The 19,020-nt window shown below is 31.2% G+C and overlaps 1 pseudogene; it reads right to left on the reverse strand.

The window, feature by feature from the left end:
- Positions 1 to 961: 961 nt before the first annotated feature.
- LOC150037598 (zinc finger BED domain-containing protein RICESLEEPER 2-like) lies at positions 962 to 3,274 on the reverse strand (annotated as a pseudogene).
- Between the last annotated feature and the right edge of the window lie 15,746 nt (positions 3,275 to 19,020).

Raw genomic sequence — 19,020 nt, forward strand, 5'->3', positions numbered from 1 at the left:
AGCTTAATCAATAGAATTTATCCACTTATTTTAGGGATCATTATTTCGAATATTGGAGTAATGAGTGCTAAAATAAGACATATTTTCTTTTCAAATGATTTTTCTAAAAAAGATATTTTTCGACTCAAGATTTAAAATTTGGCTATCGTTTTTTAAAATGGGTGTTGTGGGGTGCTAACACGTTCCCCATACACTAGGGGTGATCATCGACCGGTCGAAGACAGTTTTCCGACCAGACCGACCGAATCGACCAGGATCGGTTTGGATATAAGAATATATCCAAACCGGTCTGACCCGGCAAATGAACGAAAAAATGACCGGCCGACCGGTCGGTCGGTCGGTCGGTTTTGTCGGGTTAGAGTTATACTTTTTTTATTATTTTTTTTGTCTTTTTTCTTCCTTTAAAAGAAATTCTATTTATTTATTAAAGTTCTAAGAAAAATTGCAATTATAAATTATAAATCGTTATAAATTTTTTTGGCTATTAGGTAGAAGTTGTTATAAATAGCAATTTTTAATCATAAAAAAAATCAACTATTTATTAACTTCCTTATCAATCATGTTTAGTTTTCTCTTTTAATTTGTGATTATGAATCAAAATTCAAGATACTATTTCACATTTTATTATTTTAATACTTATGGAATAGAGCTAGCCTAGAGGTATTAAAAATAAGATATTGATATGATTTGATTTGACAACCCTTAATATTTAACAATTAACATGTACATTGTTTGGGATTGTGTTACTGCTCGCTTTGCTTAATTGCTTAAAGAACCTTTAATACATATTACATATATAATTGAAAACAAAACTAATATGAGAGTCGAGAGTGTACGTCACAAATAGAAATGTCACATAACACATAGTCACACTCACATACAATACAATCAAACTAGAAATTACAACATAAAGTCAATTGTCAAATACAACCCAATTACAATAAAATCAAATGATAAATGCTTAATCGTTAACGGACAACTTTGCAAAATCTGGAAGGTCTTGAATGTCTTTTTCATTGTCCATAACCGCTTTGAATCCTATATAATTAAGATTAAGAAGAGAAAAACAACCTCATTAAGATTTTAATCTAACAAGTTACAACTACAAAATACAAATGATGAACAAATACCTTCTTCAAATAATGAAGCTTCTTCCATGTCATGCTGAACTTCAAGATCTATTAGACCAGAATTTAGCCAATTTTGAGTACAAATGAGAGCCACCATGTTTTTGGAGCCAATGAACAACGTAATGAATCAACAACACGTACTCCTGTATTAAAAGCCGACTCAGACGCTACAGTAGATACTGGAATTGCCAAAATATCTCTAGCCATACGACTAAGAACCTCAAACCGATGACTGTTCCTCTTCCACCATTGAAGTATGTCAAAATCACCTTCATTCTTAACATTCGCTATAAATATCAATCTCTGATCCTTGTTCGAAAGGTGTAGTCTCATCTCCTTCAAAATCAAGATCAATTGTATCATAAACAAAGTCTTCACCCATCTTTTCAGTTGGATCACAATCAATCATGGTCTCCGAGGTTGGGACAATTGGTGTATTAGTAGCAGTACTACCACTCCTACTCCCACTCTGAGTATGAGTAATACTCTACTCATGAAAGAGATGTCTACAACATTGTTCCACTATATTTCCCATAGATTTGGCAACATCTGGCCAAAAAAAATTTAAGACAAAAAGATACAAACCTTAGCATGTTTTGAGGATCTAGCACAATAGCAACATACAACAACAAATTATTTTTTTCATTGTTCCCCCAATAATTCTCAAATTTGGCCTTCATGCTATTGGCTATTCCAACTAGCATTGCATTTGCACTACCAGCATTTAAACGTATACAATTCGGAACCACTGTAATCTGATGAAAAACCATATTCGAAGTGGTGTACAAAGACCCTGAAATTTTCAATGTCACATCATAAAAGACCTTTAAAAACCTAATCAACATCTTAGCATTTGTCTAATCTTTCTTATTTGGTGACAAATCGTGTCTATAAGAAGCATCTTCATCTTTTAATCTATCAAAAGCCTTTTCAAACTTTACAGCTGCCTCAAGCATTAAATATGTAGAGTTCCATCTAGTGGGAACATTAAGACACACATAACTCTTACAAGAATTTTTTTCAATTTCAATGCACTTTTTAAATTTAAAAAATGTGCAGTAGAAGTTCTTATAAACCGTACAACATATCGAATCTTTTCAATGCAATCATTATGTTCCTTAAAAGCATCACATACTATGAGATTTAATATATGAGCACAACAACGAACATGCAGAAATTCTCCACCAAACAATAATCCCTTATTGAATTTTTTCAAAAGATAAGCAATGACAGTATCATTCGAGCTTGCATTATCAACAGTCAAAGTCATTACCCTTTCAATGCCCCAATCCTTCAAATTATTTTCGATGGTTTTACCAATAGTATCGTCTTTATGATTCTCAATTGGACAAAAATTAAGTATTCTTTTATGTAATCTCCAATCAGAATCTATGAAATGGGCAGTTAAGACCATGTAATTTATATTTTGTCCCGATGTCCAACAATCCGTAGTGAGAGAAACTCTATACTTCCTATTCACAAACATGTCTTTCAAACACTTTTTCTCATTAACATACAACTTAAGCACATCTCTAGCCATAGTAAACCGAGACGGTACAACAAATCTAGGTTGACTTGCACATGTGAATCTATCGACAAATTTCTTAAATCCTTTACCCTCCACAAACTTGAATGGCAATTCGTCAACAATTACCATTTCAACCAATGCTTCCCGACAACTCTTTAAACTATATGACTCACATATAAGTTGTGATGTATTATCCCCAACATTTGTCTTTGGCTTTAGTTTTGAAAGATAATTTCATTTGGGTTGGATCTCTCTTTTTTTGGTAAAGGTATTTTTTACAATTTTTCAAATGATTCTTCATAGTCCCAGTACCATTACGTTTGGAAGGACATGTATAGATAACTCCATAGTACTTACATTGAGCATGATGGTCTTTAGGGTCACCTTTTAGCTTCTCAAAATGATCCCAAACCATGGATTTTTTCACCGCCTTCCTTCTTTTCGATGGATTTGGAACATCTGATGTCTCATTTGCTGAATCAACATCAATGATATTTGTATTGGCATCCGTTTCTTTTGCATCTCGTTCATTTTTTGAAGCATTAGTTGCAGCTCCATCAAACTCTATATCCGTTGAATCCATGTAGTTGAACCACAACATGACAGACGTCGTCATTCGTCAGTATCACACAATTCACAAAAATTCAAAGGATTTCAGCTTTATATAAACTTAGTCTTCAATAAGATTGTTAAGTCAATCACTAACCACACATCCATAAATCAAAGTCAATCCATAATTTCCATTGTTTTCAAACTAATTTCCATTTAGAATACATTACAAAATACAAAGAAGGGCTGAAAATCGGACCTGGGGCTGAAAATCGAAAGGAAGGTCTTTGCAGTTGCATAAAGGCAAACACGAAGACGGTGTGAAAGGAAGGAAGGAACGGCACGACTGTGACTGTGAACGGCTATGAAGAACTGAAGAAGACGAGCAGCGGCGTACAGTTGCCTCTGAAAATCGAACCCTCCACAATTTGCAAGTGAAGGAAGGATTATTAGCAAGCAAGGAAGAGGAACGGAAGAAGGAAGAAGAAGAAGGCCAGAGAAAAAGCTCGAAGAAAACCCTAACAATCTGCACTTGCGGCGTACGGACGGAACTCACGGAAGAAGAGAAGGTGTGCAGACGAGTTATTATTCAATTATTTAATATTTTTTTTAAATGTCGGTCAGGTCGGGTCCCTTGTGTGCTCGACCGAAATCTAATTCGGCGGGTAATTTTGAAACCGACCCCGCCCGATTTGTTTGGATTTCTGACCAGTCGATCCTATTTCGACTGGTTTAGGTCAGTCGTGTCGGTTTATCGGTCTACCATGCTCGCCCCTACCATACACAAATGATTCCGGAACTCAACTCTAGTTTTCGTAAACTATTTTTATTTTTTTATTAAAAATAATTTATTTTATTTCGATGTCCCATCACAGTCTAAAAAAATATTGGTGGCGACTCCTATTATATTTTCTTTTAAAATTAACCTTCTTTAAGGACGTCGGCTCCGCATCATTTCGGGTACGTGGTGACAAAGACAAAATGTGATCTTTTTCTATTCTTTTAACATGATAAAGGAAACTTTTTTTATTCAATGATATTATTTCCTTTTAGATAGTATTGATATAGATTCAATTAAAATGATTATAGTTTTTTTCAAAGTCATTTTATCCAAAAACAATTTCTCTCTCTTTCTTTCTTTTTTTTCCTTCCTTTTTGGCATTTATGTTGTAGTGATAAACGATTTTTTTCTTTAAAAAATCATTTTATCTAATCAAAATAATAATTCATGTAGAAAATTTGGTTCTAGGTATTTTGTTTTAAATTTCTTTTTTCATATTGTTTACCAATTTCATTTGGCAATTTTCCATAAGGTTTCAATGTTTTTGGGTTTTTTTATGAGATTATTTTTATAGCCAATTTTACTCAAGATTTTTTTCTTAACTTTTATCCTTCTTTAACATGGATAGAGATTGTTAGACACAAAATAGTGAATTTTTTTATTATTATTTTTTTTATTCTCTTTTAACATGAATACCTAAAAATATGAGAAATTCTTTATTCAATGATTTAAAGTGATAATATATAAGAGAAATTTATTTCGTAGAACTTGAACTTTGTATTTGTATTAATTTTGTGGGAAGTGAGTACAATATCTAATATCTAATATTTTAATGCTTTCAAAATAACGATAGTCTGGTTGATCTTCTTACCTGATCAGGCTTGTTGATGTTCGTGGGCTTGTTGATGTTCTCACAAGGCTTCCGAAGAAACTATGAGATTGATTTTGATCCTCTAATTCTCTCTTGGCTTTTTTAGAGAATGCTAACCCTTGCAAATAGGGGAACTTTTCTATTTATAGAGCTCCCTAAGCTTCATGGACTTGGACCTGACCTTTGGACCTAATTTAATTGGACTTGGGCCTAGTTCTTTGGGCCTAATCAATTGGACTTGAGCCGGGTTTTTAGGCCCAATTAACTGGGTTAGGCCCATTTTGGCGTTTTAGGCCCACCTTAAGCCCATATTTGGGCGTAACTGGGTCAACGCCTAAATTATAACGTGAAATTGGTCGAAATTAATTTTACTCAATCGACGTCTGCGATGAAAACACAGAATTTGTTCTCAATTTCAATTTGAGACACATGTCAACTCTTAATTGGTCACAAATTTGACGATTTCGGAATTCCGTCATTAATTTAGCGAATGATGTGGTTGTCCGTAGTTAGTCTGAAATTTCTCCACCAATAGATTCACATTAAATTTATAATAGATTATTTTTCTTTTAAAAAAGTTATTTGATCTAAAAACACCCTCTTCTTGTTTTTTCTTGGCATTCACGGTGTAGTGATAAAAGATTTGTTTTTCTCTTAAAAAATCATTTTATCTAAAAAACAATTATTCATGTAGAAAAATTGGTTTTAGTTATGATTTTTATTCTTTTCCGATATTGATTTAGAATTAAATCGAATCTAAATTCAAATCTAAATTTTTATTTATATTGAAGTATACTCCCAATTTTTTTAAAGTTTTTATCTATTTTTCTTTTTAATACTTCGTTAGTCCCCTTTTTTGTTAAGTTTTTTTCTCTTAGTTTTATATGCATCTATGAACTTTCTTATAAACTTATTACCGCAACATACCTAGCTGGGGAGGAGAGACATATGAACGTTCTCTTCATATTTTGTTTTAATCTAATTTAAATATATTTATTTAATTTAATGTAAATATATATTTTTTTATACTTATCTTACATACAAAGATTTTGTATTTTATTAATTTATCGATGTTATCTTTGATTTAGAGATGAAAGATCATAAATACAAGATTTTTTTCTTCAAATTTTGATTTAAGATCCATCTAAATTCCATGTTGGAAATGAATGATCATACATAGAAAAGAAAGTTTTTTTTAAAAGATTACTTTTATATCAAATCTATTTTATTTATTTTTTTTTTGTGGGAAAGACATTTTTTCATAGTTCTCTACCACTTTTTACTTTTTAAATATTCAAATTTATTTTATTACATTTTATATCAATAGATCAAATTTATTTTATTGCGTTTCGTATCATCAAAACTCTTATTTCAACTTTAATTTAAACATTACAAAACATAGTCTCAAATGTATGTGTCTTTTGTTTATAGAATATGTTTTCATAAAAATCTAAAGTATCTAACTTTATTTTTTTACTTTTAAATAATTTTATATCAACTCGTATTAATGAATTTTTTTTTTTGGTTTGATAGATTTTAGTTTTTTTAATTTGCAAAAATAAAAAAATTATATTCATATTTTTTTAATTTTCAAACTTACATTATATTGTTAATCATCTGAAAGTTATTTAAAATCATCATGTATATCTATATCTTCTATACTATCTAAAAGAGCTATAGACAAGAAAATTTTGATTTTTCCACTTCTTTTGTCCCATTTAGTGGACGGTCATTGGGACATCTAATTTTATTAAATTGATGGTTATAGCGATATCTTAACTAATTTCACATTTAAATCATTAAATAATTTATAATAAGAAGAAAAAGATCCCCTATTTTTTTGGCATTCCCATGTTAAGAAACTCACATTTTATCCATGGTTATTAGTATCACACATAAAATAAAAAAAAGAATTAAAATGTTAAAATTTAACTCAAATTAAAGGAAAAAAAATTAAAAAGAGATTAATTACATTTTATCAATAATATCTACTTCACGATTTTTTTAAAATCATATTTTATCTCTAGTAGTCTATAATTCACTATAAATAAAGGGATTTTTTTAAAAAAGAAAATACATTTTGTCTCTAATATCTATTGCACCTTAAATATAAGATTTTTTTTTTATTTTAAAAATGACATTTTATCTCTAATTCAAATTTCAAGAATTCACATTCGATCTCTAGTTCACATTAGAAAAAACTAAATTTTTTTTTGTTATCTATAAACCTGTAGATTTAAAAGAAAAAAAATTGCATTTCCCCCTATTTTTGGCATTCCCACATTTAAAGAAAAAAAAATAACAATTTATTTAATTCACTTTTTTTCAAATCTAAGTTTCTTATAAAATAGTTGAATTAAATAGTTATAAATATATTAGAAATGCGTTTTTTTTTTTTTTTTTTATATATTTCTAATAAAAGTGATTAACTTTTATTTTAAACTTATTAGAATTGCAAATATTATTAGTTTGTTTGCTCTAAAAAATTCAATTAGAAAAACTTTAAAAAAAAAACAGTTCTAAAAATTATATTAATTTAAATTTGTTTGGAGTATTATGAAACTTTTTTAGAGAAATATATAAATAAAAAAAAATGATTACGAAGTATAACACTCTTATTTTAACTTATACTTTTACATTTCATTTTCAACTAAATAAAATACGTGCAACGCATAATATATGTGGGTTAATTTGTTTAATTTTTGTTTTGTTTGTTTTTGTTTTTTTTTGTTTTTTTTAAAAATTTTGTTGAGTATACATGTGGCTTTTGGAATTGACCAGCTTGACCTTCGGTGCTTCTAATCTCCAAATGGACCGAATATCTTTAGCTAATTTTCAAATCGAAATGATTAATTCCGGAAAATTTTTATTTTTATTTGTTTGGTCGGAACGAGTTTAATCCCTCGAAGTTAATATAATATTGAATTTTAAAATTTTAAATATAATTTTCATATCAACCAAATTAATTTTAAATTATTAATAGTATCTTCTACCAATTTCATAACCACAAACTAATAATTAAAGATGAATTTAATTATATATCATTTAAACTCCCCTGACAAACATTTGGATCATTTCTATAGCATCTTAAATTACCAATTGATCCAAAAATTTAAGTTGATTGGTAAAGACGAATTTAATTATATATCATTTAACAAATTTTGATGCAAGACAAAGAACTCTTTTTTTTTTAAAAAATAAAATAAAGTAAAATAACGCCTATTTTAAGATTTATAAACTTTCAAATGCTACCAATAACTAAACTAAAATTAACAACTAAATTAATAATAACGAAAGTCCTATAGCGTGACAATTTGATTTTTAGTTTTTGAAAATTAAGTTTGTTTTCTCTCCATGGGTTATCATGACTTTCATTTTTCTTTAGATAAAATAATTGAATTTTTAGTCAAATTCCTAAAATAAAAATAAGTTTTTAAAAATTATGACTTCGTTTGATAATTATTTGATTTTTAGTTTTTAGTTTTTGAAAATTAAGCTTATAAACACATTTTCTACTTCTAAATTTCTTACTTCATTTCTATTTTTCATCTTTTTTTGTAAAAAAAAATGGAGTTAAATTTTGAAAATTTAAAAAGCATTCTTTAAAAATGTGGCTTAAATGATTACTAAATGTGCCTAAATTAATTAGTTTTCTTCCTAAGATTATTGCAACTAACTCATTACGAAAACTAGTTAGATGGAACTTTGAAGGGGTTTTTTTTTTCAATCTTTATTGGTTTTAAGTGTTAGATGATATAATATTATTAAATTTATCTCCATCCATCAACTTAAATATTTAGATAAATCGATAATATAAAATTGTATCAGAATAGGTGATTTAAGAAGTCTAAATAAAAACTAAAAAAACACTTTTCAAACAATCTAGAAAAAAAAGCAAGTTGTTTTTTTGGAATGCGTCCAACTAACTAGCCTCCAAAAAATTCTAAAATTTGTACTAGTAAGGGTAAGGAAAAGTGAGTAAGCACTGAGTGAGTGAAGATTTCTACTCTAAAAAATGTTTATATTTATATTTGGTAAAGAAAAGTTAAAGAAGTTTATTAATATAAAATTTTAACTATAATTTGTTAATAAAAAAATTAGAAGATGGAAAATTTAAATAAGAAATTTATCTCTAAATTCTAACGAAATTCTTTTACTAAAAACAACAGATTTCAAATTGTATTCTACAATGAGATTTTTTAAAATCGGTTGAGATTTGAAATCCTTAGAGAAAATCATAAAATTCCAAAATAGAGTTTTAATAGAAGTTTCTTTCTTCCAAATTATTTTAATAATAATAATTATTATTAATTTTTTTTTTTGTCAATTTCTTCTAACAGTCCCCTCAATGGAATTATTTGTTTTATATTTAATGTGTTAGGTGAAATTGAATGATTCTCTAGAACATGATCGATTATTTAACTTTTTTTCCACTTAGTTAAAATTTCAACTCGATTGGATTATGAATAGACTTCTAGTTATACTTCAAAATAGACAATTCGGTTACTCTCCTTTTCACTACTATAAATTTGACATTTGTTGATGAACAAAAAATGTAAAAAAGATATCTATGTTATTGCCAAAAAAGGTCAAAAAAGCCAACATCAAAAAAGTCTGACCATTAAAAAAACTGGTTTTTGTTGACGGCTAAAAAACATCACCAAAAATCATTTCTTGACTTTTTTACCATAAAAAAAGATCCCCCCTTCCTTTTTTTTTATACTTTTTGAACATCAAAGTAAGATCTTTTTTAATGTCAAAGTAAGATAATATTGACATTTTTGGTCCATCAACTATTTTTTAACAATATCAAGAAAACCTTTTCAAGAAAACTATTTTATTCTCTCAATATATGTTTTTATCGACAGTCACTTTTATTGATATTTTTTACCCATAAACTATATCAATTTTATATAAAAAAATTTCGGGTCATTGGGACCACTCATATGTGACTTGTAATCGCCCCTAAACAAGCTCAAAACTTGAAATCATACCATCTTCATTAAGCAAGCAGAATATATATATAAACTTGACCACTCACAAAAATGTATACATTCTCGTAAACGAATAGTTACAAAACCTATCGCTATCAATTTTTATATTAAATCACTTATATGAAATTAACTAGCACCAATACATCTAAGATTACCGGATATATCTGCAAATAATATCATAAAAAATGTCAAACTACTTATTGATAAATTTTGATCTCCAAATAAAAATTTGCATTGAAATCTCATAACTATCAACATAAAAATTTACAATTACCAAGATTTGTCTCAAAATGAACACAACTATTAAATGAGTGGAAAGGAAACGATGGCAACTTGGATAAGCTCTAAAGCAAATAGGGAAATTTTTGTGAAGAAACCTTCTTGATATGTTAATTTCATCTTCATTCCCACTCTCAACGAGTAGAGAAAGCTTTGTAATGGCCAATTAATAAATCATTTAGTTTATCAAAATTTGATTGTAAATGACATTTTAAGATCAAATTTAACAATAGAAAAATTATGCACTCACTTTACTATATCTTTCACTCTGTTAGTTGTTATTAGTTGTAACAAGTTTTGCTATTTTTTTTTTTTTGTTAGTTATTATTAGTTGTAATAAATTTTTGTTATTTTTGTTAATATCCTCATTAATAGGTAACTGCTCCTTTCTCTCATTTATTGTACATCTATATAATGTATCTTTAATGTCATTAAATAAATGAGAGAGAAAAGTAATATTTATTTTTGGCTTTTCCACTTCCAATATGGTATCAGAGAGAGAAAATTCCCCAAATCCCTAAATTTTTCCCCCCTTCCCCTTCCCGCACGAAGTCAAAATGGTTTTTCCCGAGACACCTCTTCGTCCTCCGGCCGATCCATCTTCCTCAGCCGATTTTCCGACTACTGGGCTTCCTCTTTCTCATCCCGATCAATACACTCCCTATGCTCTTCATCACAGTGACACTTCCAATCTTGTTCTTGTTTCCGAACTTCTCACCGATGACAACTTCGTTTCTTAGAGCAGATCGATGGTTCTTGCCCTCTCCATCCGAAACAAACTTGGTTTCATTGATGGTTCTCTCCCTCGACCCACAGGTGATCTTCTCCCCTTATGGATTCGCAACAATAATGTTGTTGTTGCTTGGATTCTCAACTCTGTTTCTAAGAGTATTTCTTCAAGTATTCTCTTCACCGAATTAGCTCGAGCAATCTGGCTTGACCTTCAAGATCGTTTCCAAAGACGCAACGGACCTCACATTTTTCATCTCAAATGCGAGTTATCCAGCCTTAAGCAAGATCAAGACTCCGTCACTATGTATTTTACTAAAATAAAGAGTTTCTGGGACGAGTATATTTCCTATCGCCCTGGTTGTACGTGTGGGCAGTGTATCTACGGCGGTATCAAATCCATGGAAAACTTTCTTCAATTCGAGTATCTCCTTTTTTTTCTGATGGGGCTAAACCACAACTTCAACCATACTCGTTCTCAGCTTATTCTCACGGATTTGCCTTCACCTATTAATAAGGCTTTTTCATTTGTTGTTCAACAAGAACAACATCAATCCCTTGCTAATCCCCCTTCTTCTGCTGTTATATTGGTTGTGCAGAAGAATGATAACCCTTTGCAACAGAGTCATCACCAGCCCTCTTCGAAGCAAACTAAAAGTCACCCCGTTTGCACCTATTGCAACATCACCGGTCATACTGCTGATAAATGCTACAAGCTCCATGGATATCCATTAGGCTATAAGCATAAAGGACACTCAAATCAGGTTCATAAGCAACATCCTTCCTCTAATTCATCTGCTAATCCTGTTGATTCTGCCTCTTCCTTGTCCCCTGCTCCATCTGGGAATATGATTACCAATGACACTCTTCAACAACTCCTCACTATGTTGCAATCCAAGCTTAATATGGCCAAGGCCGAAACTGATTCAGTCACACATGTAGCAGGTAATTGTTCTCAAATTCTCTCTAATCATGAATGGATCATTGATTCTGGGGCTTCTACACATATATGTTTCCAAAGGCATTTATTTCACGAGCTCCTGCCAACTAGTACTACTGTTGTTCTGCCTGATAACACAAGAATTTCAGTCTCTTTTATTGGCACCGTCACACTTTTTGGGTCACTGCATCTTCATCATGTTCTATATGTTCCAGAATTTCAATACAACTTACTTTCTATCAGTGCTTTAACATCTGATGGTAATGTCTTTGTCCATTTCTCCACCGATTCTTGTGATATTCAGGCAAAGTCCACTTTGAAGACGATTGGCAAGGGTAAGTTGTGTGATGGTTTGTATATTGTTGAGCAACCTCACATCACTACAGTACCTTCTCATGTTATTACTGCTGATTCTTCAAATAATTCTTCTTTATGGCATGCCAGGCTTGGACATCCATCCCTATCTCGATTATCTACTTTGAAACATGTTTTACATCTTGATTCTGTTTCTCTGCATAGCACATTCCCTTGTGACATTTATCCTTTAGCAAAACAAAAGAAATTGTCTTTTGAATCGCACAATAATAGATCATCTGCTATTTTTGACTTGATTCATGCTGATATTTGGGGTCCTTTTCTACACCTACTCATGCTGGACATAAATTTTTCCTTACTATAGTAGATGATCACAATCGTTTTACTTGGGTATTCATGTTAAAATCCAAGTTTGATGTTTTGAAGATTATTCCTCAGTTCTTTTCTTATGTTGAGACTCAATATGATAAGAAAATCAAAGTGTTTCGTTCTGATAATGCTCCTGAACTTTCCTTTGTTGATTTTTTCTTACAAAGAGGGGTTTTACATCAATATTCTTGTGTGGGCAGACCAGAACAGAATTCTGTAGTTGAACGTAAGCATAAACATTTGTTAAATGTTTCCAGAGCATTGTTCTTTCAATCCAGAGTCCCTCTCAAATTTTGGAATGAATGTGTTTTGACTGCAATATATCTTATTAACAGAACACCTTCACCTATTCTGGGTTGGAAAACACCTTATGAGTTGTTGCAGAGTACTTTGGCTGATTATTCTCTTATTAGAACTTTTGGGTGCCTATGTTTTACTTCTACTTTGTCTCATGGTTGATCCAAGTTTGCTCCATGGGTTGTCCCTGCTGTCTTTATTGGTTATCCATTAGGTATGAAGGCTTACAAACTTGTTGATATCACTAGTAACAAGTTTTTTGTTTCCCGCAATGTTGTTTTCTATGAACATTTATTCCCTTTTCATAAAGTGACCTTGGAGACTGAGCAACCCAACCCTTTTCAGCATATTGTCCTTCCTATAGCCCCTGACATTGATTTTTCAGCCCACCCTACCACTGCACCCTCCTTACCTTCCACTCCCATTGAACCTTTTTCTTCTACAAATCCTTCCCCATCCATTCCCCGTTCGGTGCCTCCTAAAACTACATCTTCAGTTTCTTCACCTGTCACATCCCCCTCCCTTTCCACTGATCTTTCATCTCAACAGCCTTCCCCTTCTTCTAACCTAAATACTCAACCCTTTGCTACACCTAGAAGGACATCCAGACCAATCAAACCCCCTCCTCCTACCTTAAAGACTATCACTGCAGCTTCACATCTCAAACTTCTTTTTCCAATTTTTTTACATATCATCTTATACACTCATCTCTTTCTTATGATCACCTCTCCCCTGTTTTCGTACTTTTTCCATTGCCATCTTTACTTGACTATTTCACGGCCGGATATTGTATTTGCTGTTAATAAACTTAGTCAATTTGTGGCGGAACCATGCAAAGCTCATTTATTTGCAACATATTATCTCTTGCGTTATCTGAAATCAGCCCCTGGCCAAGGTGTTTTCATCACCCCTGCTGATTCTTTTCAGCTATGTGCCTTTGCTGACTCTGATTAGGCATCTTGCCTTGATACACGAAAGTCTGCCACAGGTTATTGTATTTTTTTGGGCAGGTCTCTTGTTTCATGGATGTCTAAGAAGCAGAATGTGGTTTCAAGATCTTTTGCAGAGGCTGAATATCGAGCTCTTGCTTCCACAACCTGTGAACTTGTATGGCTTCAGTCTCTTCTTCATGATTTACTCATTCCTATTCATCAACCTTCTTTGCTTTATTGTGATAATCAAGCTGCTATTCACCTTGCCAACAATCCTATTTTTCATGAGCGGACCAAACATATCGAGCTTGACTGTCATTTTGTTCGAGATAAAGTTGTTGATGGTTCTGTTAAGCTGTTGCCCATCCGTTCTATACATCAACTTGCTTAGCTTCACTAAAGCTCTTCCCTTTCCACTGTTTTTTGCTATAAAATCCAAGTTGGGTTTGTCTAACATTTTCAGTTCACCCTGAGGGGGGATATTAGTTGTTATTAGTTGTAACAAGTTTTTGATATTTTTTGTTAGTTGTTATTAGTTGTAACAAGTTTTTGTTATTTTTGTTAATATCCTCATTGGTAGGTAAGTGCTCATTTTTTTGTACATCTGTATAATGTATCTTTACTATCATTAAATAAATGAGAGAGAAAAGTATTATTTACTTTTAGCTTTTCCACTTCCAATACACATATAAACTATAAACTATAATTCAACCAATGTCACCAAATGATCATAAATTTCGAATGCACCTACTTTCTCTCTTTCATATACTACATTTATATAAATCTACCAAAATGTTCAACTAATAGTAACCAAGACCCAAGTAATGAAACACGTCTAAATAAAAATCAGTACCTACACCTTATGCTTGTCAGTCGTGAGACTTGTATGATAAAAGAATAGATCCATAATCTACACAATAGAACAACTTTGAGTATTCTTGACTGGACAGCCTTGGCCGCGACGAGGCCACACCGACAGCAATTGGGCGAACGATGTTGGGAATGACTAGTCAATTAGTAATTTGTTGGAATGACTTGTGATAAAATTAGCCAAAATTTTCTAAATGTATTTTCATATTTAATTCCAATTTGAAACGTTTTTGTAGTTAATTAAGATCTAAAACGTTTTCTACATTTAATTTAGAAAAACGTTTTTGTTGGATTCTTATAAAAAGAAAAATGGTTGTTTTAGTCCGTAAGAGTGAAATTTGAGTTTGACATGATATTTCTCTCTATTAAAAATGATTCAGTTTCGAGCAAAGTTTCCATTCGATTCCAAACCTTCTTCAATGAGTGCATATCTAACAAAGGTGTTGTGTTAACCTTGGGGAGCAACCGGCTTCTGGCGATTTAGCACCAAGGTCGCACCGATTTTGCTTTCAAAGACCTGGATCTTCCACGACACAACAATGATTGAGATCTAGAATTGACGACAACTAACAATTTGGAAGCAAAATTTAAAGAATACCAATCAATTGCACCTCCATCTTCGATTTTCCTCTCCAGATCGAATCAAGAACACTAGAACCGTCGATGGATCTCACACCATTCTCATCTTTGCAACCGCTCCAAACTAGATTTGGTCACCAGAAAAGCACTTAATCGGATTCGAAAAGGTTCATCTTATAGTCAGATCTTAGAAGCGAGTTCGAATTTGAATCCACATTTGCGATCATCTCAGCCGAGTCGATCAATTTGGAACTTGAAGAATACCCGCTGGAGTCTGCTGTGGATGTCGGTGGAGGCAATAATGCATGGGGTTCTTGTTTGAGGAAAAAGTCATCTCTTTGGATGTGGGTGAGGAACTTCAGATTAGAAATTATGGATCAACTTAGATTCAATGAATAAAAAGGTACAAAATTAAGAGGGTAATTTCTCTTTTTAACATATAAGCATAATTAGATTGTTAGCTTGTTTTGTTCTTTATGAATGAATTGCGTTGGGAAGAAATTTTGAGCGACATTATACTTTGATTCTTTTTTTGAGATTAATAAGGGCTGATCTAAAATTAAGAGAGACCTTCATTGGAAAATTAAGAAAAAATAGAAAGTATTAATTTTGGTAAACTAAATTAAGGAAATAATCATACTTATTATTAATTTTAAATAATAATAATTTGTAGACGAAATCACTCGACTATAGACATGATTTGAGGAACTTGGAGAGACAACTCAATATATATAATTTTCACTTTGTGATGAACAAATTAGTGAGTAATTTATGTTGATTATGTTCTTGCGATAGAAATTTTGGAATATGTGGGTCTTGTAGCATGATATTGATTCTTGTGGTTAACCATCACTGTCAATTTGGATGATGATGCTAGTGATCCTTTTGTTGATTTGATTAAGTTTCACATATGTTGAAGATATATTGATGGGTTAAAAATTGGGTTAAACGTGATAGAGACTTCTTGAACTCTACTGAGGCAATTTTGACATACAATTACAATAACCATATAATTTATTTATTTATTATTATTTTTTTTTATATATATATGACCAATTGTCTACAAGCGTATTAAAAAGTCCAAATCATAATGCCCAAAGGAGAGCTCCTAAATACAAAGCAAAGAATTATAATAATATTTCTAATAAATAATTCACCATTGGTTTTGAGAAAAAGTCAATGGTACATTAGTTGGAAAATGTATTAGGGACTATTTTCTCAAAAAGAAGGAAATATAAAGTAGAGAAATATGCACATTGTGAGAGCTATTGTATAAGGAAAATTGTGAGGTTTCACTGTGTGTAATATCCAAACAAGGAAAATAACATTTGCAACACTAGATATTATAGCCATTGGAAATTTGGCAAGAAATTATGCATCATTCCATTGTTTGAGATCTTGACTGTTGATTTGTTGGACTACAATCTTTGAACTATTGGATTGAGGTTGATGTGGCACGTGCTAACATAGTTAGCTCACATGGTTGTAGTTTGTCATATTGTTCCACAAATTTAATTTTTATATATGCTATGAAAATTTAGCATCTTTATTTTATTGCTATTTTGTAGCAAGATATTCAATATAACTTTATTAGTAAATATTGGAATATTTCATGAGTTGTAAACTATATTATCTTACATGAGATGCTATTGTGATCTACTTGAGTATGATTTATGTCATAATTATCATGTATGACCATTAATTCCATAAAATATCATTATTACTTTTAAATTTTGGCCCTATACATTATTTTGACCATCATCTAACATGCTTGTAGTATGAATATATGTAAATCCCATCATTTCATGTGGAAGCTTGTAGAATTAATGGTAGTTTGAGACATCGTCTAGCTATAAAATGTGTAATATTTTATATGAAGCAACCATTGAATGTCCTTGAGCGGAAAACAGGATCAGATCCAAAAATCCAAATTCACAGTATATGAACTTTACAACAAAAATACAGAAAAATCATGCATTTAATTAAAATACAACATACTTGGAAAACCCTTACCTTAGAAGACTGATATTCAAATAAAATACCTTGAAGGATGAGAACCCATAAGTTTTGTGGGCTTTGGCTATTTTGGATGAAAAAATTTGAGAAAGAAGAAAGGAGGAGGAGAATTGAGTGATTGGGAGGGATTGAAAAAGTAACAGAACCGTTCTATAGAACGCACAGAGGAAGAAGATGAAGAATCTTGTTCAACCCCTCCCACTATCATGAGAGAAAAATTAAATAAATAAAATTAATTTTAATAAAACTTTAATATATATTTATATGATAGCCACTTTATCATATAATATATTAAATTATATGTTATATCAAATATAATATATAATATATAGTTTAATATTGTATCCAATATAATATAACCTATAGTTTAATTCTCTAAACAACGAAATTTAATTATATGAATCCAATTCACATAAGTAATATTTGAATCATATTCAAATATTTATTTCCTCTCAAATAAACTTTATAATGTATCAAATACATTGTAGTAATTATATCATGTATAATTAAATTAAATTAATTATATCACATATAATTAATTTCCTCAATTAATTTTAACAATTCAAATTAATCCAAAAATTGATTTTCATTAATTCTTGTTGAGCTATAGAGAGGACCTTATGAACCTGTATGGACCTGTAGCTTGAAGCTCCAATAGTACGCGAATAATTAATTAAACTAATTATTCACCATCCGTTAACTGTCGAACACTCCATTAAAGACCGACAGCTGCACTCTTCGCAATACAGATATATTTCTGTTTCCATTGGATATAACCAGTCAACAGTACGATGATCCTTCACAAATTACTTGTAAATACACTTGATCCAAAATTATCGTTTTGCCCCTGTAGTTACATCTAACTCCTTAAGTACCACTGATCACTCCAATGAACAATAAATCATAGTCCAACTATGAATAAACCCCTTTCAGGCCAGGAGAGGGTGTGGCGCCACATTGTTCAAGTCTCGGAATCAGTTCTTAAGGGAATAATTTATTTACTTACCCCAACATTGGGGAATGAGTGAATTCCTTCTTGTGTAGTTGTGTTCCCAGCTTGCCAATCAAACGAATCCCTAAAATGGTAGACTTATTGAGTCGACGATCTGACCACTCTCACCCATACAAATCAAATGACCACTTTCATAGGCAGGAGGAGTTCACAACTCACTCAAGATTCATGTCATGTTACCTATGGTCATCCTGGTGAAATGTAAGTCTCTATTATGAACTGCATTACAAAATAAGACTAGTCATTTCGTGGTATGGTCTTATACAAACTCTTTTGTATAGGATATCTCCACTCACATGTCTCTACATAAATGATCAGGATCAGATCATTTTTAGACATCTACAAAGCTACTCATAGTGTCACTAGGATAAGATATCTAATCTTATCCATACTATAGACCATTTAGGTTATTACTTAAACATGATCCACTCGTATGTCTATATATATATGTTTAAGCTACAAGATAACCTTGGATGTTAGTTTATTGGTTTGTGGATTAATGCAACTAAATGTCTAATAAAACATCACATATTTTATTAGACAAATAAAATGTTTGTATACAATACAATTACAAACAATAGAACCCTACGAGATTTAGAGCATCAACCCCAACATTATAAGCCTTTTTTTTTCAAGATCTCGATGGGTATATAAGTGAGGATAGTTATCTTCATTCATATGAGACCTTTTGGGGTGGAACCAAAAGTAAAGCCGTGAGGGCTTATGCTCAAAGTAGACAATATCATACCACTGTGGAGATATTTGGAGGATTGTTGTCCCCAACAAGTGGTATTAGGGTTATTCCCCTAGTTTAGCTATATTGTACAAA

The sequence above is a fragment of the Benincasa hispida genome, chromosome 2 (genome assembly GCF_027475165.1).
Source record: "Benincasa hispida cultivar pf3 chromosome 2, pf3_genome.v1.1, whole genome shotgun sequence".
NCBI lineage: Eukaryota > Viridiplantae > Streptophyta > Magnoliopsida > Cucurbitales > Cucurbitaceae > Benincasa > Benincasa hispida.